Raw genomic sequence first — 22969 nt, 5'->3', positions numbered from 1 at the left:
AAAGTAATATTAGTATTCATAACCTTGCTTTCAAGTGTGGTCTAAGGCTAACAGTGCATTTCTACCCTCCATCAACCTGTCAACAAGGATTCTATTTGTTTGTTTTTGGCTCAAGTATGTCACTTTCTTAGAAATCCAATGTTTGTTTGGAAAGCACCAATCTTTCAGAAGATCAACATTCAGATATCAATATAGTACAAAAAAGGCTATGCACACCAATTGCCCTGTCTAGCTCATAGCCCAGGTCAAAATGGCCATTGATGTCAGCCAGTGACTTAAGGAGGGGGTATATGTCTGTAGCAAACTTAAATGGCCAGTTAGAGCTGGACATATCCATGATCTGACTGTGGCAACAGTCATCACTGAGGCACCGTAGATTGTTATCATAAGATTTACATTAGAAGAGATGAAACACTACAGTAACATCAGCTCCCTCTGTAATAGTTGGGGGATGAAATATATGCATTTATTCATCTTAGATATAAATCTGATATTTCATTTGGGAGCTCAAAGCAGCATTCAGGATACCCCTCCTGTTTATTTCCACAAAAGCAGCCTTGAGAGGTAAGAGAGAGAGAGATGGAGGTAGAGAGGTGTGCTTTAGAATTGTTGAAATCTACCCATGCAATGCCAGGTAGGATTGGAGGACGAGCTAGTGACATGCAGACTCCATAAAATTCCATGAAAATTCCAGGAGGCAGTATTTCACTAAAGTAAGAACATGGGGAGAGTGACGAGCAGTCAAAATGATCCTGCTTTGGGGGCTTAGATCTGGATAAAGAGTCAGCAGAACAACTACCTAAGGGACAAGGGGAATCTCCCTCCCTCCCTCTCAGCCAGGGTCATAATCATTGACAGAGGTAAGCCATTTTTATATGGCCATGGGCCAACTTTTGAGAGGATGCAATGGGCATGGAAAAGGAACAAATTTCTATCATACATATGAAAATGCTACCCCCCCCAATCACCAGATTTTAGGGTATATTTGTTTGCTGTCATTCATCTGTATGTGTTGGCTGTTTCAGAATGGTGGGAAACCATTTCACTCATTTTGCTGCTTACATGTGGTGAGTCAATGGTTTCCTACCCATATGCCACAGAGATACCCTGGATATACCTAGGAAGAGAGTTAGGTAAGGAGGGGGACATCTTCCCATCTTTAAAACCACTATCTAAAATAGCTATTACAAAATAGAGACAGGAGGAGAAAGCATAGTTTTTCAAGAACTGGCTCCTAGAAAAGGTGACAGCCAGAGATATCTATGGAAGCAGAAAAAGTTCTGTGAATGATAATGGCAGAAGCATCACATCAGAGAAATTGCTGAGGCTGCTCTGGACTGATGTTCTTTAATCAGTATGAAAAAAAAAAAATCACAAAACATTGCATTAACATTTTTAACACTTACACCAACTGTCATCGCAGAGATACCTTAATGCAAGGCCACTTACCGAGACTCCATATATTGAAGGGGCTTCCCCCTCACAGAGGAAATGTCTAATTCCAAAAATCTAGGAATATCAGGAAAGCCAGAGGTCTCAGACCACAGGAAAGACACAGGTGCTTTGGGTCCAAGGGGAAAACTCAGTTCTGTGATATCAGTCTTCCACAGTGATTCTATTTGCTCACTGCTTGGCTTTCTTCTGTAGAGAAAATACAATCATAATGCAAATGGAAAAATATTGAAGCAATCTACTATTTAATACATTTTAATACAATGATATAACAATTCTTATATATTTAACATGAGGTAATAGCTCTGCAGAGAAAAAACAATTACAGGGCGATTGGCAGGATTTGTTTAGATATGGTGCGTTGAATAAAATAAAATTAAGTGAATGTATATGATATAGTAAACAATGAGCCATGAATATGTTTCTCAAAACACAATGGCTGGATTCACACAACACTATTAGCCAGAATCAAACCAACCAAATTATGTCTTAGTGTAGTAAGTGATGCTTCGTTGTCTCTCAACTGTCCACACCTAGCAATTGGACTATTAGTACTATACTATACCCATTTCTCTGTAAGATGTATTTTGGGCATTAATTATTTCAAATAATACAGTGACTAAAAAAATAAACTATATTCTTAAAAGTTCTGGGAATAATTTTGGAGCACCCTCTTCAACTTAGTCTCATCAGAAAAATTCACTATTAATTTTTCAAAGACTATGAAAAAGTTAACACTTCCCTTTTATAAAGAGCTTCAGAAAATAATACAGCTGTGCAATGCTTCAGATGCAAAGATATTTTAGAGCATGCAAGAGCACAAATGTAGCATCCATCTACATCACAGCAATTGTGATTTTCCAGATTTGCACGCAATCCTCAGAAGATGCTTTAAAGTGTTGCAAGCAGGTGGTACATTCATGCTTCAAAGCATGTTTGGGACATCAAATCATAGTTTTGTTACTGATTCAACTACCTTTTACATATTTTAATGATTTATGGGGTTTGCTGAAAATGGTATTGATGTTATTGCCATGAGCAATCTTGATGGTTGCATTTGATATTTTGCTTGAATATAACTTTAAAAATAATTTCCTACAGGAATTTAGGTTATCTGATATGAGGAATATAACTTAACGATTTGCCCCATTGTAGCCTTCCCTCCCATGATTTTTTTTCAGCCATACCTGATCATAGCTGTTACTGTGAAATCTTGGGATTTCTTCACCCTAATCAGGGGGCTTTTGTAAACCCTAGACTTCAAGAAGGCAGGTTTAATGTGAGGCATGTGGAAGGTCTCCTTCCTTGTGCTGTCTTCTGCTTTAGCTGTCAAGAGGCATGGATTGCTGAGATGGAGTTGGGCACTCGAATGGAGCTATAACAAGGACAGAAAGAAAGAATAACTGATTGCATCTCACTATGGATTATTAATTATCTATTATTTTATCTATTTTATCTATTATCTATATTCACCACACCATCATTTTGAAAAGTTGGATCTGAATCAGATTGTTGGTTTGGACTCCTTACTGGCTAAATCAAACACAAATCAAAAAAATACTTTTCTCTGAAAAAATACTTATCTACAAATTAATTCTAGCGTGGGAATATCTGATTCCTATCTTTATTTATATTGCAAAGTAGACTTTACTGACTGGATTCATACATCATGCTAAATCATTATCTATTCTTTAATCAGCAACATTTAACTAGGGTTATATGCAATATACAATACCATATTAGGACATAGTAAGCTATATGAACATCATGTGAGTTTAAGCTACTATATAGCAAGTTTCTTTATACTCTAAACTTTCCCCAATGTAGAATGATTATGAATCATAAATTCATATCAAAGTTCTCCAACTTGGCAACCTCCGAACATATTATGGTATTAGTAATAATAGTAAGTCTAAAAGATATTAGAAAGAAAAAGACATCAGTAAAAGATTTGTAAAAGCCATTGCTTGCATCTGCACTTTGTATACATTAATTTTGTGTGTACATAAAATGTATCTGTATGCATTGCATATAGACACATAGACAATTATAAAAACATAGATATTATAGAAGAACCATAAATAGGAAGGAAAGTGGTTGGCCATGACTTTCCTGGAAGAGAAAGGCAGGAGTGCACAGCTGCAGGGGAATTGTCCAATCGAAGGATGTGGCAATCTGCAGTCTAGATTGACCTTGCAAGCTGCTGCCAAAGTATCTCAGTCCTGAGAGGATTTTCATAAACTCCTTTGAGGCAAGCCAGGATGAACTCAGGGCAGGAACAGTGTAAGCACTATAGTAAGTACAGATATGACAAATGTCTCAAAATATTAGAGGATTGGGAATTTGATGAATGCTTATGAGCTCCCAAAAGCTGTGGAAAATCAGTGGATTATTAGCTTAGATAACACTTCTGAGGTATTTTGCTGTCAATTCATACTTAGGCTTACCTGGGCAAACAAATCAACCATTTTTCTAAGGCAGTACTGGTGCTGCTTCTCTACAACATTCTGCTTAGCTTTCCATCTGTCCAGAAGCTTTTTCTGATAAGCATCCACCTTGTCCACCATCTTGTACAAATTCTGCATTTTGGCACCATCTTTTGCTTCTTTGGCAGTGTCTAACTGAAGAATTAAACTATGTCTGTGAATTAGGAATAGTGAGAATAAAGTAGGTACATATTTCTTTATTGCAAGTAGTTTAGGCCTAATGCTTTAATAACTTGGACCAAATTTAATACAATAAATAATTATTCTTTCTCAGAATCTCAATTATACATATCTGAGCTGCTCAATATTGCTGTTTAATATTTCAATGTTAGAAGAGTAACAATAATATTTTTCTTCCAAATATCAATATCTAACTTTTATAATTGCTTACAGTTTAGGAAAGTGAAGCCCTACTCAGTGGTACTGGGGTTTGTGTGCGTAGGGGCCATGGGTGTGTCACACTGATCAAAGCAGTGCTACCTTGTCACCAATCCTGCCCCTTTCCTACAAGTATTGGAGCAGAATCCTACAGATGCCACTGGCCTAGTCTGCTAAAATAATATATAAAATCTCTAACACATTGCTTTATAACAACTGCTGTGAGTTTTTCTTTCTTTTTTATTCTTTTCTGGAAATAGAAAGAAAAAGTCCATTTATATTATATTTATATTATAGTACTATTATAGTACTTAAATAGTAAAATAAACTTTAGACCTTTGCAAATTCCAGTAATAGAAGTCAGAATGGCAGGAAGTTAACATGAGAAGTAAAATTCCACTGAGATAAATGGGGCAGATTTCTGAATAAGTATGCTTGGGGTCAGAGTATGATACTGGTTTTTTTACCCCATTGAGAAATAGCTTTTTGTTCTTAAAAATTTCAAACACTGTAATCTAAAATTCAAATATCATACATGTAGTAAAAAAAGTTACCTTTTAAAAAAACAAAAATTAATCTAAGAGTCTATGGGGATTCTCAGTCATCCAGGTCATGGTTGTCCCAAAGGTGCTTTTTCAAGAGGCAACTGGTCTTCCTGGTTTTTTCTTTCAAGACGTTTCACTTCTCATTCAAAAAGCTTCAGAAAGTCCAGTTGCCTCTTGAAAAAGCATTTTTGGAATACTTAATCTAACAGTAAGCAATGGCCAATTCTACTTTTTCATTAACATATTTGCATTTGAAAACAAATGGTAGAGGAAAGTATTTGTTGTGGTAGTAGGAAAGGAAGGCTTAAAAGTCAGTCATGAAGATCATGGAAAAACTTATTTTCAGCAAAAAAAAAGGTACAGGAAGAATAGCTTTTTCTAAGAAAAAATGGGTATTAGTTTATGCATGGTCATATGTAAATTTAAAACAATCCCCAAGTTTTTGCCTCATGCAGAATTTTGCTAACAACTGCCTATTTAAATTAGCATCTACAGAAATTCTGATAGAAATATCTGTAGCTTTTCAGATGTTTGGCTGCTAATGTAGGAGCAATTAACTGAGAAAAGCAACGATAACTAGGAATTTTTAATCTAGAGTTGCCTGAAATTAAAATGCAGTTACTACTTTTGTGAAATGTTGTATTAACACTTACATTACCTGCTTTAGTTGTCTTCCTGCTTTCAATATTATATGTATGTATGTACGTATGTATATATGTATGTATAAATATGTGCACCAACAAAATTCAGAAATGCCAACAATTTAGGATACTACAAGGAAAGAAGAATTTTGGGCAGGTAGAATGAAACTGGCCAGTATTTACTTAACAACCAGCAATGCATCATTCATTAGTTGCATCATTCATAGTTACCAAACCAATCATATGAATATTTATTCAGTAGATAGCTTCTTTTTGATTAATAGAATGTATTCTCTGCATTGCAATCTCAAAAGAGTTAAAATATTGCAGAACTATTTGATAGCAGAATTGGTGAGGAATAAAGCATTGAATAATTTTAATAACTTTCAAAGTCTCCCTTAGGTGGGAAAGGTATAGCTTTTCAAACTGTAGATATTTTTTGTTTCCTCATTTAAAGCAATTAAGAGGCACAATAACAAATCCAGCTGATGTAACTGAGGTACTTGATGCCAGGAAAGAAAGGGTTTGGACCCGTTTTGTCCTGTTTTCAGAACACTTGGTTTTAGTGTCTAATGCTAGGGGGACATAACATAACTGAAAACAGTTGAAGCCTATCAACAAGTGAAGCCTATCAAGGTTTTTGCAAATTATGAATAGGGCCCTCCACTATACAAATACAAATTATAAATACAAGCAGTACTTCACAGAAGGAGAAAACTGCAAATAGTTACACCCTACATTATTTCAACATTTAGACCTTTCTCTCTGATGAATAGTAAACAAAAACTAGAAACTAGAAACCACACCTTTTTTAAAAAAAAAACTGCAATACCTTCATATAGTTACAACTGGGATTTAGTAAATGCAATGCATGTTTATGGTATACACAGGAAACATTATTCTCCATTATTTATAGCATACATACAAACCTCTCCTATTACACATTCATTGATATTTAAAGAATAATATCTTCTTCCAAACTGGTGTTTACAAAACTTCTTATTGGTGTTCTTTTTTGTATGTTTTCTTCAACAATAATATTAACAAAAAATATTAAGAAACATTTTCTTCAAAATATTAAAACCAAATATTAAAACCAAAACTTGTAATATTTTCCCAAAGTCTGGGAGATTTATCAAATGGACCGTTCTATTCTTCGTAGTTTGAACTACACTTTCTGCTTGCCTAACGATTTGTAAAAATTATACACTGCTTGTAATATGAGTAAAGTTTTCCATTGTGTTTATAATTGCTCAAGATATCTCCATTTTGTTATTATTCTTTAAAGTAACTAATGGCAGTATATAAAACAGGCACGTAAATACCAAATATTTGAGAAATAGTGTAAAACTACTAAGTCTTTTATGACCTTCAAGTTTGCAAATATCAGGTTTTCTAGAGTTTCTCTCTCCACATTTTATGATGTCTAAATGGCTGTAGGTGAAACAAGGATTAATTAATTCCTATAATATTATAAGGCTTCCTTTAAAAAAACAAAACAAAACAAAGAATGGGTTGCATGTAATAGCCAACTATTTAGTGTTCATGTTTTGATACATGCAAAACTGCTTCACTAATTTGAATGGCATCTAAATCAACTATAAGTGTTTTTACCTGGACAACATTTTGTATATGGGTTTTAACTCATCATCTGGAGAAGAATTCTGGCAACTCATAGGTACCCAGTCCAAATATTTGCGATTTATCTGGAAATGAATAATTTATGACTTATATTTAGATTGGAAGGATTCCTGTTTAAAATATATATTTTCAAAACATATGCTCACACTGCTGTAAAACACTCCATCTAAATTTGGGCAAATTATTTGGGCATATTTGGATCTATGAGTGTACTGGAAGAATAAGCCACTGGCTTCAATAATCTATCATGATCTTGAAACAATGTTCCCACCTGTTGCATGGCTGCTAACATCAGTATTCACATTGGTATGTCACTATGTCTTCAGTTATAGCCTACAAGGTGATTTAATCCTAACATTTCCATCTTCTATGGATCTGCTTTACTCAATGTTTAATCAGGTAATGTTCCATATAGATGTCATATTTGTTCAGTTTTAGAACTGCAGCTTTACCAGCTTTTTAGTTAGTTTTTGTTCATAGTCATCTATGAGTAAGCTATAAAGGGGGATTGTCCGCAGACACCAGAATGCTTTTCAAGTGTGAGAAAAACAAAGACATTTCTCTTTTGAATGATTTGGAAGTACCAGAATTCACAGAAAATAAGTGATTATATATATGAACTATCCTTTTGTATATTTTCTCTATGTCATGGATAAGATTAAAAAAGGTTCCTGTGGGTTTTTCTTCCCTAGTTGTCAGCTTTAGGGGGCAGTGCTCATCTCTGTTTCAAGGCCATTGAGCCAGTGCTGTCTGAAGACATTTCCGCATCATGTGACCAGCATGATGTCACAGAGTGCTGTTACCCTCCCACCGAAGGGATACCTATTTATCTACTCATTTGCGTGCTTTTGAACTACTAGTCTGGCAGGAGCTGGGGCAAGGATGGGGGCTCATCCTGTTACACAGTGCTCAGATCTTGAACCTGTAATGTTGGCTTTCAAGCCAACAAGCCCAGTGTCTTAACTGCTGAGCCATCATGCTGCCTGCACAGGATTAACCAACTAAAAGAATTAACTATAACACTATACAATCTGTGTATTTTTACATTTAATTATTCAAGTATTTGAATTTAGTTTAATTTAGTGTTATCTTTTCTTCTTATCCTTTGATTCTTTTATTTATTTTGTTCTGTCTTATTTGGGAATGTGATTTAGTCTCTGGCTACTGTATAAATAAAATTATATTGTTTTTCACTACTGTACTGTAGTTTTGCTTTTCTGTGTGATCGCCATTATGGAAGGCCACAAGATTTTCATGTGCTTTCTTGGTGATGGGGGCAGGTGGGCAGTGTTCTTCTCTCTTTGACTAGACTGATGCAGTTTATTAGTATGGCTCATTAGATATTAGTATTTTCTCAAATAGTGTAAGTACCTGAGTTTTTTATCTGCTTAATCTAGAGAAGAAGATAGAAATGGATTACAGACTAAACCATACTGTAGTTAAAACTATAGTTGGTTGTTATTTGATTGACTAAGTGATTGACTGACATAACCTCCAGAATGGCACTAAGATCAATTAGCAATTACCTTCAGATTCAGCAGGACATCTCTTTCTGGCTTAAGCATCAATTTGTAATTTTTTATGCTTGTCATGACCCATACTGAGAGTTCATTTTCAGAAGCCTTAGAGAGACTGATGGGGAATTGGGGCCTAGCAAGGCAAATTGAGAAACTCAGACTCTGTTACTAGAGAATTTGTGGCTCAAGATTCCATTATGATTCTGTCTACAAAATCTACAATAGCAGTTCAAGGCCCAGTAGCCTGAAACACACAGACACACGAGACTGTAAAGAAAATCTCCTCACAGAATATTGGGAAATTACTGTTATTCCTGAGGAATCTGACATTTTCTGTTGAACAAATTCAGTTTATTTGGTTTCAGGAAAATTTTGTATTTGGAGCTGTCCCAATACAGTATTAGAAGCAATTCTTGCGTGGTCTTATAACCGCTTGTTGGAAGCCATGCCCCATTTTCCATGATTAACTAGATCTTAGTACTCTTTTCAGACTTCTCTTGTAGTAACCCAGACTGTGAACAGTTAATCTGAAGAGCAAAGTCTCAAAACTCAGATTAGCAATACTTATTTTAGTAGCTAAGAAGATTAAAGATGCAATACCAGCGGGTACTCTACTTTCAAATCAGAAATCTATAAACAGACAATTTAAGGTGGCAAGATTCTGGTTCCTTTTCTTATTCTTTTTTAATATAAAGAGCAAGAAATTTGTTGCTTTTATGAAGACAAAGCAAAAGTACATGATGATTGTTTTCGAAAAGGTCTAGAAGTTGTTTTTACAATGATAAAGGTTCAAATGACTAAGCAACTAGTTGTAGACTTCCCTAAAACTGTAAGACTTCACCCTAATAGTATCTCAGTACTACACTGAGATAGTACTGGTTCTAAATTGAAAGTTTGTTTACTAGCTGAATTCTTATACCCCCATTCATCTGAATAAATCCTGCTAAAGTGAACTCTGTGGAAATAATGCTTGAAAAAAATAATTTTGGTTCAGGTAGTACCAAAGGATCTCCTAGAATTGTTATCAACATAAGTTTCACACAATTCACTTGTACCTTCTGGTGTTTGGAACGCTATCTAGTTAGCTTCTGAATTATAGATAGGTCTTTCTTCTATTCCATTCCTTGTCTGTTTTTATTTTTCTCTGCAATAAAGCTACTTGTCTGGTTCAGTTGCTTCTCTGAATTTATTGTAATACTGTTTTTAATCCATCAAGGATTATTAAGCTTTGAAAAATAAATAAAAAGAATTACAGTTCCAGTCAAGACCAAGTAATAGTCTACTGTGAAACACGTGCCCAGCAATATGGCTTTTATAAATCCATAGTTGATATAGCCAAACTTTTTAGTCTTGTAAATATTTATTTAATCCATTTGTTATTTCACTGAATAACATGATAATAATTGTAGGGATGATTTTGCAAGATCTTTTCAATAAGCTACTCATTTCAATCTTTAGATCCTTATATGTTGTATTTTTTTTCTATTTTGTTCCTTAGTTCCTTAGGTATTAGTACACATACAAAAAATATTCTTTTCATTGTTATTTTATCTGTTGCATTTGTGTTTCAGATAATTACTATCTGTATATGAAAAATATTTACATTAAAAATTTAACATAATTTTCAATGATTGTTTTTAAATTTGTTATATCCACATCTGGGAAACTCAGAATCCATAATTTTTGCAACAGATGTCAATAGATATTTTGCTGTGATGTTGTTTATACATGAAAACTGAGCAGTTTTTTTGTACCTACTAAATACAATACGTGATCCCTTGTTCCCTTGTACTCTTTCTTTACAAAGTGCATTTGCTTGATTTCATAACATTTGTAATGCTTGTTCTTTAATCATAAAATTAATCCTTCTGATGATGGCAGCTTACAATTACTGGCAATTCTTTGTCTTGTCCACTTTATTTGCAGTTTTTAATGTATTGGTAATGATTTATTTCCCCAATGTTCTAAATGATTTATAAACCAATTCACATTTATACTCCTTTTCATTTCTGCTACTTTCTGAATGTTTTCTTTGCAAACTACAATGATAATTTTCTTTTTGCTTGCCTTAATATAATCATGTAGCCTGGTTATCTTTGTTTTTCCACTCTTATACCAGCAGTTAAGTCACAACCTCCAATTGTTCATGCTGAATGTAGTCAATCAATATCAATTTGTGGATTTAGTGCATTAAGCATTGTAATCAGCTTTCACATTTTCTGATCTAAATTGTTCAGTTCAACCTGTGTCCAGTTTACTGTACTAACGTGGCCTTGAATAAATTTCCACAATTTAACATTAAATTTAGATTTTTTTGCATTTGTTTCAAACATTCTAAACTGGATTTTTTAAAAAAACTGTTATCTGATCGAGATATTTGTAGTTTTCCTTTATGGGCAAAGATAAAATTCACATTTTAATAGCAGAAGTGGTATTCAGCAGATTCTGACCAGTTCTGGAGAACCAGTAGCGGAAATTTTGAGTAGTTCGGAGAACCGGCAAATACCACCTCTGACTGGAGATTTTACAGTATCCTTCACCTGCCATGCCCACCAAGCCATGCCCCCAGTAGTAAAAAAATTTGAATCCCACCACTGTTTAATAGTATATGGTCATTTTGATCAGTGCTTCCTTTTTTTTGTACTGAGCCTTATACACATGTCAATTCCAAATTTCATTTTTATATCATCATTATATATCCTTACAATACTAAGGATTCAATTTCAGATTTGTTTTTTCCCCAAGTAGTTTCAAAGCATCCCTATATAACAGACGGAATATTTTCTAATTTTTAAAAAATTTCATATACACATTTGTATTCAGAATATGTAAAGGGTATCATTGAGGTGATAAAAAACAATGGAGCGACTGAATTCCCTTAAAAAATGCTTTCCCTCTCCTTTAATTTCACAATTTAACATCAAAGTAGTAGTCTACTTTTTAATAATTTTATTTCTTTTACAAAAAGTTTCTGTATCCAACTATGTGGAAGAAACACAGATGCCTTCATATATTCAAGCCAAGCCTTCTACTTTGATTTTTGTTCACTTTTCTTTTTTGTATCATTTTATCGAACACCAATTGATCTTTTTTTGTTCCTTACACCTTTTGGCATTTACCTTTTTATTCAAGCAGAGACATGAGTGTTTGGATATGTAATTCAAAATCACAATTTTGTAAGTCTCATCATTCATTCAAATCTCAGTGAGATATCTACCAATGAGATATCTACCTTGAAGAAGTAGTGCCAATGGTGAAAGGCATTCTTGATAATTTAAAACTATTTCTTAAACTTCTAAAACAATATCATTTTTGGGTGCCAGGGGTTATCAGCAAAGTGTACAGGGAGAAGACTGTTCATAAACTTGAGGCAACATTACTCCCAAAGTAAAATCAGAGGCAACAGCTTGAATGAAGCAATGACAGATCTGACTGATGCTTAACAAATGAATACTTGTTTATATTGAACGAAGGCTTATTTATCTGCAGAACCAACTTAGAAGGATTTCTCTTTCTTGATAAGGGAAATCAACTGATTAATGCAAAAAAAGAAAAAGAGAGAGAAATATTTATAATTTTTTAAAAAAATTACAGAGCCTCAGAACCCCTTTATATTCTTGATAGTATATGCTGTGCTTTCATGATAGAATGGAGGTTACCTTAAATGGAGTCATCTTAATTTCTTTCAAGAATATAAAATAGCCCTGATGCTGTAAAAATACATTTTTCTAGCTTAGTACAGAAGCTGTAGTAATAAAGATACTGAATGATTTTTGATTTTTTAATGATCCTGAAGGACAGGATCATATAAATACTCTATGAACTTATTAAGAGAATTGTGAAAAATAATATTCATAACTCCTTGAAAAAAACAAGGGTATGCCTGCAAATTTGACTAGCATTACTCAAACTTCCCATAGCAATGATTGAAGGCAGTTGAATATTCATACCCTTGTTTCATGTGAATGTGATTCTAAACCCCTTTGAGGTCAAATTTGACAAAACACTTGTGTCTTTAGCAACCATTCTAAGATTCAAAAATCAATGGAAGAAAATAGTACTCCACTTTGATTATGGAATTAAAGCGTCAGTAATCATGGATTACACAGAGGGACCCATGTTCATTCTTTTCACTAGTGCAGGAGGAAAACAAAGCCCAGATAAAAGCTACATGCTGTGGTGTAGGGTAAATGGAACCTGCTGATGTTTAACTGTGAAGAGGAACCAATGTTAGACAGAGAGTAGTGAGGGACATATTTTGAGGTGACACAGCATGAAGGAACCGGAAGGGAGGAGTTAAGAAAAATAAAGCAGTTTGTGTGCAGAAAATTCACGTGTTAGGAGTATTATTACAAAATACGACACATGCTTGTGGATAAATTACTTTAAGCAGCCTGACTTTATATTTGGAATTGGGTAGCAAAACTGTGGGAATAATATGATTTATTGTACAGTTAGAGTGCCAGCTTCCCCCATTTCCAAACATATCAGATTATTTTCATATTTGACAGGCAAAGTAGGAAGGTACTTAGTTAAGGATGATAAATACTGGGAGTTTGAGACCTTCAAGGTGTGAATCTAGTTTTTCAGGAAGTCAAAAGTGATAGGATCCTGATTCAAATGAATATATAAATCGTGAGTTTATAGCAGGGCATTCCCTGGATTAAGTGGGATAAGGAAATAAAGTTGCAAGAACTACTCCTGTTTCCATTAGGGTCAATCTAGTCCCCATAGAAAGGGGCCTGTCTATGGTAGTTGATTTTGTTCTACTACCTACCTGGCAAGTTAGGTCAGTTATCCCATAATCTGGGATAACTGGTTCATTTGACTTAGTTCTGACACTAGAGTCAGACACTAATAACTAGACTAATGGTCAGTGGGGTTCTCAGAGGGCTAGCAGCATTCAACAGTAGTGATTGGTCTGACATTTCACACATTAGCTTGGTTTTTTTATTTGAATTTGCAGAAGTTACTTGACTAGATAAGAATCTTTATGGTAGACAAGATTGCTCATTACCACCGAGTTATTTGCATGAACTCATTTGGAGTATTACACTTCTGATACTGTGAGGTTGTTTCTTCTTACATTCCAGAAATTAATTGTGCAATGCTTGGTGATCTTTAAGCTGAGCAGTTCTGTATGTTGCATATGTGCCATCTCTGGCCAGAGATTACAGGAGAGCTGCTAGAACCTGCTTCAGTCCTCTCAAACCCCATTGCAAAGAATAGTCCACACAATAGGAACTGTATATAGAATGTTTGCCATATTTCTAAGATGAAGAAACAGGATGCAGCTTCATGGTAGAGTCTCTATCCTACATCCAGAAGGTCTTACCTTAGTTTTAATCCCTGGTCTTTACAGTGAAACCAAGAAAAATTCCAGTTTGAAATTGTCAAAAACCGTGCAGACCATATTAAACTAGGTAAACTAATAAAATGATTTGATACAGTATAAGAGACCTTCCCTTGTTTATATTCTAAAGCACAGGATCTTTCTTTTTTTTTGACAAGCCAAATTGCCACATTTATGAAAATGGATCTATTATTTCTTAAGACTGCTGTACTGTTTCTACCATGGAGTATGACTCTTAAGGTACAACACAATTATAATACAAAATTGACAAATATATTGCAGCAATGCATGCTATGCATAGACTAATAATCATTCCTACACACTGCAACTTTGCTTCTCTTGGAAAATATTTTATCGATGCATTTCTTTTATACCTATGGTGATTAAAAACACAACTTCATTTATTAACTGATGGGTTTAAAAACTACCTATCATACTTTAATCTAACAACATGTGTCTCTTAGTTGCAAATATCAGTATTTAGCCTCATATTTGAGGTTTAATCTTACCTGACTTCATGGAGATTGTAAAAGGACTTGTATTTACGAAAGAGCAAAGCTAGCCTCTCCACGTTGCTGTGTAATGCTTGCTTGATAGTTTCTTTAGTATCATTGTATAGATCTGGTGAAATACCAGCCTTCTGAGAAGCTTCCCGCAACAGCTTCAGGTTTTTCCTTTGTGCTTCCACATTTATCCAGTAGCGGTTCTCTGTGATGTCATATGTAGGGAACTCTTCTATTTTGGTCAACATTTTAGGGAACCATGTAGTTTCTAATTCAGAGGAATCTTCCTTTAATGCAGTACTAGAAGAGGGAGTGATCCGAGGAGTGGTAGAAATTATTTTCTCCTTAGAAACGGGTGGCATTTTACATTGGTTAATAAATATATCCAAAACAGAGCTTTCCACTACTTTCAATTTGGGACTCAAGGGCTTATGTTCCTTCTGTACCAGTCTCTGCTTCTCCAGCACTTTGCTCTTCTGCTCTTGATCTCTGCTCTCCTGATCTTGCTGTTTTTGCAGCTCCTGCTGCCAGCTTTGCAGTTGCTGCTGCCAGCGCTTTTCCCAAATGTGTTCAAGCTCTTGTTGCTTCTTCTGCTGCTCTTTTTGCTGCTGTTTATATTGCTCTTCTTGCTGCAGATGGGCTTGCCTCAGGGTCTCCATCTGTCCCTCATGCTTTGCCTGTTGTTGCTGCCACTGCCTTCTCTTGATCTCATGCTCCTTATCCTCCTCTTGCCAGATCTCCTGCTGCTTTCGGTGCTCTTCCTTCAACCGGTTCCAGCACCACTGTTCTTTGGCCTGCTCCCCTTGGAGTATCACATGCTGTTTGTACTGTTGTTGCAGCTGTCTGACCTCCTCCTGCAACCTGCATTGCTGCTCCTTCTGCTTCTCTCGTTGCTCAGTCCAGTACTGCTGATAATGATAGTTCTGCTGCTGCAGGCGCCGCCATTGCTCAAGCTGCAGCTGCCAGAGGCGCTCCTGCTCCTTGTGTTGCTCCTGCTTCTGCTTCCATTCCTCCTGCTGTTTCTGAAACAACCCCTGCCATTGTACCAGATTCTCTTTGGCCTTTTCTATTTGCTGACACTCCTCCTGTATCCGTAACTGCTTTTCTTGCATTCGTTCCTTCTCTGTCAGTAGCTCCTTTTGAAGTTGCTGGTACCAAAGCTCCTTCTCAATATTTAACTCCTGTAAGCTCTTCAGTTTCAAATGGCTCACTTTTGGGGACAGCTCTTTTCCTATGTCGACAGTCTTTGGTTGCTTCTCAGAAATTGGTATAATTGTTTTTTTCTTGTCTAGGGTGGGTCTGACCTGGGGAGGCGGGACTGTGGTGGGTGTGACCTGGGGAGGCGGGACCGGGGTGGGTCTGACCTGGGGAAGCAGGACTGTGGTGGGTGTGACCTGGGGAGGTGGGACTGTGGTAGGTGTGACCTGGGGAGGCGGGACCGGGGTGGGTATGACCTGGGGAGGCGGGACTAGGGTGGGTATGACCTGGGGAGGCGGGACCGTGGTAGGTGTGACCTGGGGAGGTGGGACTGTGGTGGGTGTGACCTGGGGAGGTGGGACTGTGGTAGGTGTGACCTGGGGAGGTGGGACTGTGGTGGGTGTGACCTGGGGAGGTGGGACTGGGGTGGGTATGACCTGGGGAGGCGGGACCGGGGTGGGTATGACTTGGGGAGGCGGGACTAGGGTGGGTATGACCTGGGGAGGCGGGACCGGGGTGGGTATGACCTGGGGAGGCGGGACCGGGGTGGGTATGACCTGGGGAGGCGGGACCAGTGTGGGTATGACCTGGGGAGGTGAGACCGGGGTGGGTATGACCTGGGGAGGCGGGACCGGGGTGGGTATGATCTGGGGAGGCAGGACCGGGGTGGGTATGACCTGGGGAGGTGGGACCAGAGGGAGTATCTCCTGTGGAGGTGGATGCAGCACCAGGGGAGGTATGACCTGGGAAGGTGGGACCAGAGGGAGTATCTCCTGTGGAGGTGGAGGCAGCACCAGGGGAGGTATGACCTGGGGAGGTGGGACCAGAGGGAGTATCTCCTGTGGAGGTGGAGGCAGCACCAGGGGAGGTATGACCTGGGAAGGTGGGACCAGAGGGGGTATCTTCTGCAGAGGTGGAGGCAGGGCCAAGGTGAGTACCTGGGGAGCCGGAACCAGAGGGGGTATCTTTTGTGGAGGTGGAGGCCGGACCAGGGTGTGTATCTTCTGTGGAGGTGGAACCAGGACCAGGGTAGATATATCCTGGGGAGGTGAGACAAGGGTGGGTATCTCCTGGGGAGGTGGGACCAGGGGGACTATGTCCTGAGGAGGTGGAGGCGGGACCAGGGTAGATATCTCCAGGGCAGGCACGACCAGGTTGGATTTCTCCAGGGAGGCGGGACCATGGTGGGCATCACCAGGGAGGTGGCACCAGGGTGGGTATCTCCAGCGGAGCTGGGACCATGGTGGGTATTTCCAGGGAGGCAGGACCAGGGGGGTATCTCCAGGGAGGCAGGATCAGAGGGGGTATCTCCAGGGGAGGCAGGACCAGGGGGGTATCTCCAGGGAAGGCGGGAACAAGAGGGGTATCTCCTGAGGTGGTGGGAATAGGATGGGCATCTCCTGGGGAGGTGGAACCAGGGGGGTATATCCTGGGGAGGTGGGGGCAGGATGAGAGTGGGTATGTCCTGGGGAGGTGGGAGCAAAGTAGGTATCTCTTGGGGAGGGGCGAACAGGCTGGGTATGTCCTGGGATGGCGGGAACAGGATTGGTATCTCCTGGGGAGATGGGACTACAGGGGGTATGTCCTGGGAAAGTGGGGATGGAACCAGGTGAGGTATGTCCTGGAGAGGTGTGACCAGAGTGAGTATCTCCTGAGGAGGTGGGACCAGGGGGGGTATATCCTGGGGAGATGGTGATGGGATCATAGTGGATATGTCCTTGGGAGGTGTGACCAAGGTAGGTATTTCCTGGGGAAGTGGGACCAAGGGGGGTATGTCCGGTGGAGGTGGAGGTGGAGGTGGAACCAGAGTGGGGATGTCCTGTGGAGGTGGAGGTGGAGGTGGGACCTGAGTGGGTATGTCCAGAGGAGGTGGAGGCAGGACCTGAGTGGGAAAGTCCTGTGGAGTTGTGTCTTGGGTAGGTATATCCTGAGTAGGGGTGACATGAGTAGATGAAGGAATTTTGGTGATTTCTTCTCCACTTTTATCTTCCAACTTTTCCATGCTTTCCAAAATCTGTTTATCTTCCTCCAGATGAATAAAGGACTTTTGCTTTATCAAGAAGCATTCTTCCACTTTGTCCTGTATTGCCTTAAAGAGTTGTTGAGCTTGTAGATCTGTGGGTTGTAATTGAACTGATACTTTCCTACTGCCGGGAGGACCTTTCTTTAACTTTTCTAGCTTGTCTTCTAAACAAGCAAGAGTGGCTTCTTGAAATTCACGGAGAGCAGTTTCTTCAACTCTTGACATTTTCCGTTTTTCTTTTGTAGTATATGCTTGCTCAGCTGTGTCAGGAGGCACTGTGGACTTTTTTCCACTGAATATTTTGGCAGGCTTTTCTGTATGGCGGCCTCCAGTCACTGGTCCTGCTGCAGTGTCTTTATATGATGACTCTAATTCTTCAAAAACATGTTTGATAGTCTCTATATCTATCATACCATCCTTCTCCTTGGCAATCTCTTGCAACTTTATATTTAAAGCATGAATCACTCCTTCAGACTTCTCTGCCTGCTTTGGGAGTTGTAATGCTTTACTCCATCGCTTCGTTTCTTTCTTTTCTCTGATATCTTTTGATTTGTCTGCTAATTGTTTTGGGGCTTCCTCAATTTGCTCTGCTATAGTTGTTTGTATCAGGTCTTTATCTTGGGATTCTGGCTCCTCCTTAGTTTCTGAAGTTGTTGTTGGTTTTTGAATCAGTTCACCTCCAGGAATGTCCTGGGTAGGGGTGTCTGGGGTAGGAACGCTTGGGGTAGGTATGTCCCTGGCAGTCTCTTGCAACTTTGCATCTACACCATGTCTTACTCCTTCAGACTTCTCTGCCTGCTTTGCATCTACACTATGTTTTACTCCTTCAGACTTCTCTGCCTGCTTTGGGAGTTGTAATGCTTTACTCCATCGCTTCGTTTCTTTCTTTTCTCTGATATCTTTTGATTTGTCTGCTAATTGTTTTGGGGCTTCCTCAATTTGCTCTGCTATAGTTGTTTGTATCAGGTCTTTATCTTGGGATTCTGGCTCCTCCTTAGTTTCTGAAGTTGTTGTTGGTTTTTGAGTCAGTTCACCTCCAGGAATGTCCTGGGTAGGGGTGTCTGGGGTAGGAACGCTTGGGGTAGGTATGTCCCTGGCAGTCTCTTGCAACTTTGCATCTACACCGTGTCTTACTCCTTCAGACTTCTCTGCCTGCTTTGCATCTACACTATGTTTTACTCCTTCAGACTTCTCTGCCTGCTTTGGGAGTTGTAATGCTTTACTCCATCGCTTCGTTTCTTTCTTTTCTCTGATATCTTTTGATTTGTCTGCTAATTGTTTCGGGGCTTCCTCAATTTGCTCTGCTATAGTTGTTTGTATCAGATCTTTATCTTGGGAGTCTGGCTTCTCCTTAGTTTCTGAAGTTGTTGTTGGTTTTTGAGTCAGTTCACCTCCAGGAATGTCCTGGGTAGGGGTGTCTGGGGTAGGAATGCTTGGGGTAGGTATGTCCCTGGCAGTCTCTTGCAACTTTGCATCTACACTGTGTCTTACTCCTTCAGACTTCTCTGCCTGCTTTGCATCTACACTATGTTTTACTCCTTCAGACTTCTCTGCCTTTTTGGGGACTTGTAATGCTTTACTCCATCGCTTTGTTTCTTTCTTTTCTCTGATATCTTTTGATTTGTCTGCTAATTGTTTTGGGGCTTCCTCAGCTTGTTCTATTATAGTTGTTTGTGTCAGGTTTTTATCTTGGGACTCTGGTTCCTCCTTGGTTTCTGAAGTTGTCATTTGTCTTTGAGTCAGTTCACCTCCAGGAATCTCCTGGGTAGGAGTGTCCGGGGTAGGAATGTCTGGGGTAGGTGTGTCCCTGGCAGTCTCTTGCAACTTTGCATCTACACCGTGTCTTACTCCTTCAGTCTTCTCTGCCTGCTTTGGGATTTGTAATAATTTGCTCCACCGCTTTGTTTCTTTCTTTTCTCGGATATCTTTTGATTTGTCTGCTAATTGTTTCAGGGCTTCCTCAGTTTTTTCTGCTGCAACTGTTTGTGTCAGATCTTTATCTTGAGACACTGGCTCCTCTTTGGTTTCTGAAGTCGTTGTAGGGCTTTGAGTTAATTCACCTCTAGTTATCTCCTGTGTAGGGGTGTCCTGTGTAGGAGTGTCTTGTGTACGGGTGCCCTGGGTAGGGGTGTCCTGGGTAGGGGTGTCCAGGGTCAGTATATCCTGAGTATGGGTGTCTTGGGTAGGTTTGTCCAGGGTCAGTATATCCTGGGTAGGGGTGTCTTGGGTAGGGGTGTCCAGGGTCAGTATATCCTGAGTACGGGTGTCTTGGGTAGGTTTGTCCAGGGTCAGTATATCCTGGGTACGGGTGTCCTGGGTACGGGTGTCTAGGATAGGTATTTCTTGTGTAGGGCTGGCCGAGGTAGGTATGTCCCTGGCAGTCTCTTGCAACTTTACATCTAAACCATGTCTCACTCCTTCTGACTTCTCTGCCTGCTTTGGGAGTTGTAATAGTTTGCTCCACCGCTTTGTTTCTTTCTTTTCTCGGATATTTTTTGATTTGTCTGCTAGCGGTTTCGGGGCTTCCTCGGTTTGCTCTGCTGCAGCTATTTGTGTCAGAGTTTTATCTAGGGTCTCTGGTTCCTTCTTGGTTTCTGAAGTCATCATTGGCTTTTGAGTTAATTCACCTTCAGGTATTTCCTGGACAGTTGTGTATAGGGGAGTTATGTCCTGGCTAGGCATGTCCTGGGTAGGTGTATCCTTGGTAGGTGGGAATTTGACTGTCTTTTTTGTTTTTACAGTCAGTACAACTTTATCTGCTGTACCTTTGATTGATATCCTGCGCCTAGCTCCTTTTTTATCTTTTTGGAGGCTTTGACCTGAAATGTCTTCTGCAGTCGGTTCAGTTATAGTTGAAGGTTCCATTGAAGATGGACTGCTCTCAATAGGCTTTTCATCACTGGATTTAGGAGCCATTCCATCAGATTCTGTGTCCAATGTTTTGTGACTAGTGAGCATTTGGTCAAGTAGCTCCAGTGATCTTTCCATTGATGGACCTTTTTCATCTGTAGCCTTCAGGGGTTGCTTTGTTTTCCCCTTGTCAGAAACTGTTTTCTTTTGTTTAAGTTTTATATCCTGGATGCTTCCAGTTGGAGTTGGTTCTCTCCCATAAATAGTTAGTAGAGATGTTTGTGAATCCTCTCCTTGAGATTCCCATTTTTCATCCAAGGTTTCTCCTTCACCTTTTCTAGTTACCTTCCTTCTGGGTTCTGTCGGGAGTTTGAGTTTCTCAGCTTGTTTGCTTTTTACATCTTTTTCAACATCCAATGGTTTACTCTGAGGTTTACCTGGGGTAACCCTGGGAAAGGTGATGTTATCTGCTAATGATGCTTTTTCATTTGCATCATGCAATTCTTTTTGAATCAGTTCATTTGTGACCAAAAGTGCCATGCATCTTTCTTCAGCACTTTGGACTTGCTTCTCCAATGCCATCTTTCTCTCCAGAGCCATTCTCAGTTCTCTCTGTAGGACTACAACCTGAGGATCTTGCTTCCTGCCTTCCACAATAGTTAGACTGTCACACTTGAGTCTTAGATTGCGGCATTGTCTAACTAGAAGGCTGAAAGCCTTTATAAGGTTTCCTACCATGGTTGTAGTGTACTTGAGGGCAGCTATTTCTGCTTTGTTGAAAAATGAAGATTCCCCTAGTTCGTGTATCATGTTGTTAACATCATGACAACGGGTAAAAGCAAGAGATTCATCATCCAACATCTGCTCAGGTGTCAAAGGCTCACCTTCTTGAGGCGTATCTGCCACTTTATCTCGCCATGCTTTAAATAGAAGGGCATATTTTTGACCTGAGGTAGAAAGGTAATAATAAGAGTAACAACAATAGCAATAAGAGGAATAGTAGTAACATTGGTAATAATGTAAAATTGAATTAAGCGATAAAAGATCATTGGACCAGAAATTATTAAACATTATTACTATAAGATTATATATCAAATAAGATTATATTAATAAACAATCTCATATGTCAAGAAGAAAATTACAACTAATTGTACTTATGTCTGTAACATAAATTGTACAAGAACATGGTCAGGGAATGCATATTAGGTATATTTAAAAAACAAAAGCAACTCAGAGTCACATCAAACTGTGAGATGGGTGGCAAACAAATTTGATAATAATAATAATGAAAAAAAAAGTTCTTCAGAAATCAGCTTACAAATACTGTTTGTAAAAAAAACAATAGACTTGGGACATAGCTGGTAAAACTGCACAGACGATAAAAACTGGAAACAGGTGACTGGGATTTGTATAGTGATTAAAAGGACATCAGTCACACAAAGCAGATTGAAATGTACATCTTCCCTAGCAACATGCAAATGCTGACAGTGGCTTAGAGATTGATTCTGCTTCTGACATTGGGTCTTTTGTGGCTGATCTTTGGCAGGTTATTGTTCTCAGATACATTTTGTAATTAAGCCAAAAGTATTGCTTCTGGAGAACCCACTACTGTTTTTTTAGGTACCTGATTTTCGTCGTGCCTTCATTTTCTCTGTAAGGAGTGGCTGGAACAGCTTGATCAAACGTCGAACGTTTTCTTCAATATTTTCAATAAATTTCAAGAGATCTATCTCCATTTTCTCAATCATTTTTTCACTGGGAATTAGTTTTTCTTCTAATTCAACTTTTTCCAGCATTCCACCTAGAGAGAAATTTTAAAGTCAAATGGGATGGTAGAAAGATCCTTCGTAAATAACATTAATTTTTTTCCTTTGGAAAAAATTCCGTAGAGCAGTCCAACAATATGAAAATTATATGGAGAACTGTTTCCCAAGGCCTCAATTCTGTGATACATTCGAGGGACTTCATGTTGCTAGATTCATAGTTCAGATATACAGCTTTCTCACATAGAAAATCCAAACCTGGTTTAAAGTACCAAGCAGCAGATTATAGGAAGGACAGACTGGTCTCTAGACATTTTGTTTAGAGCCGATGTAAATGACAACATTCAGCTCTAATATACTGGAAAGAGAGGGCAATTAAACTTACTTGACTCTTCCAGTAAAACTCTTGTCTTCTAGCAGAAGCTGGAGTGGTCCAGCACATAATATAAAAAAATTCTTATCCTCCTACAAAGAAAGTCCAGCTGGAATTCAATAGAGAGCTCCAGGAGTCTGCCAGTACTACAGTGCAGGTAGACCTTGACTTACTATATTTTGTTTAATGGCGGTTCAAAGTTACAACAGCACTGAAAAAAGTGATTTAAAACCGGTCATTACACTTT

Source organism: Notechis scutatus, chromosome 2, assembly GCF_049901735.1.
Source record: "Notechis scutatus isolate UNSWTSFEM ecotype Mainland chromosome 2, rNotScu1.2, whole genome shotgun sequence".
NCBI classification, from domain to species: Eukaryota; Metazoa; Chordata; class Lepidosauria; order Squamata; family Elapidae; genus Notechis; species Notechis scutatus.
Note: the sequence above shows the minus strand (reverse complement) of the source record.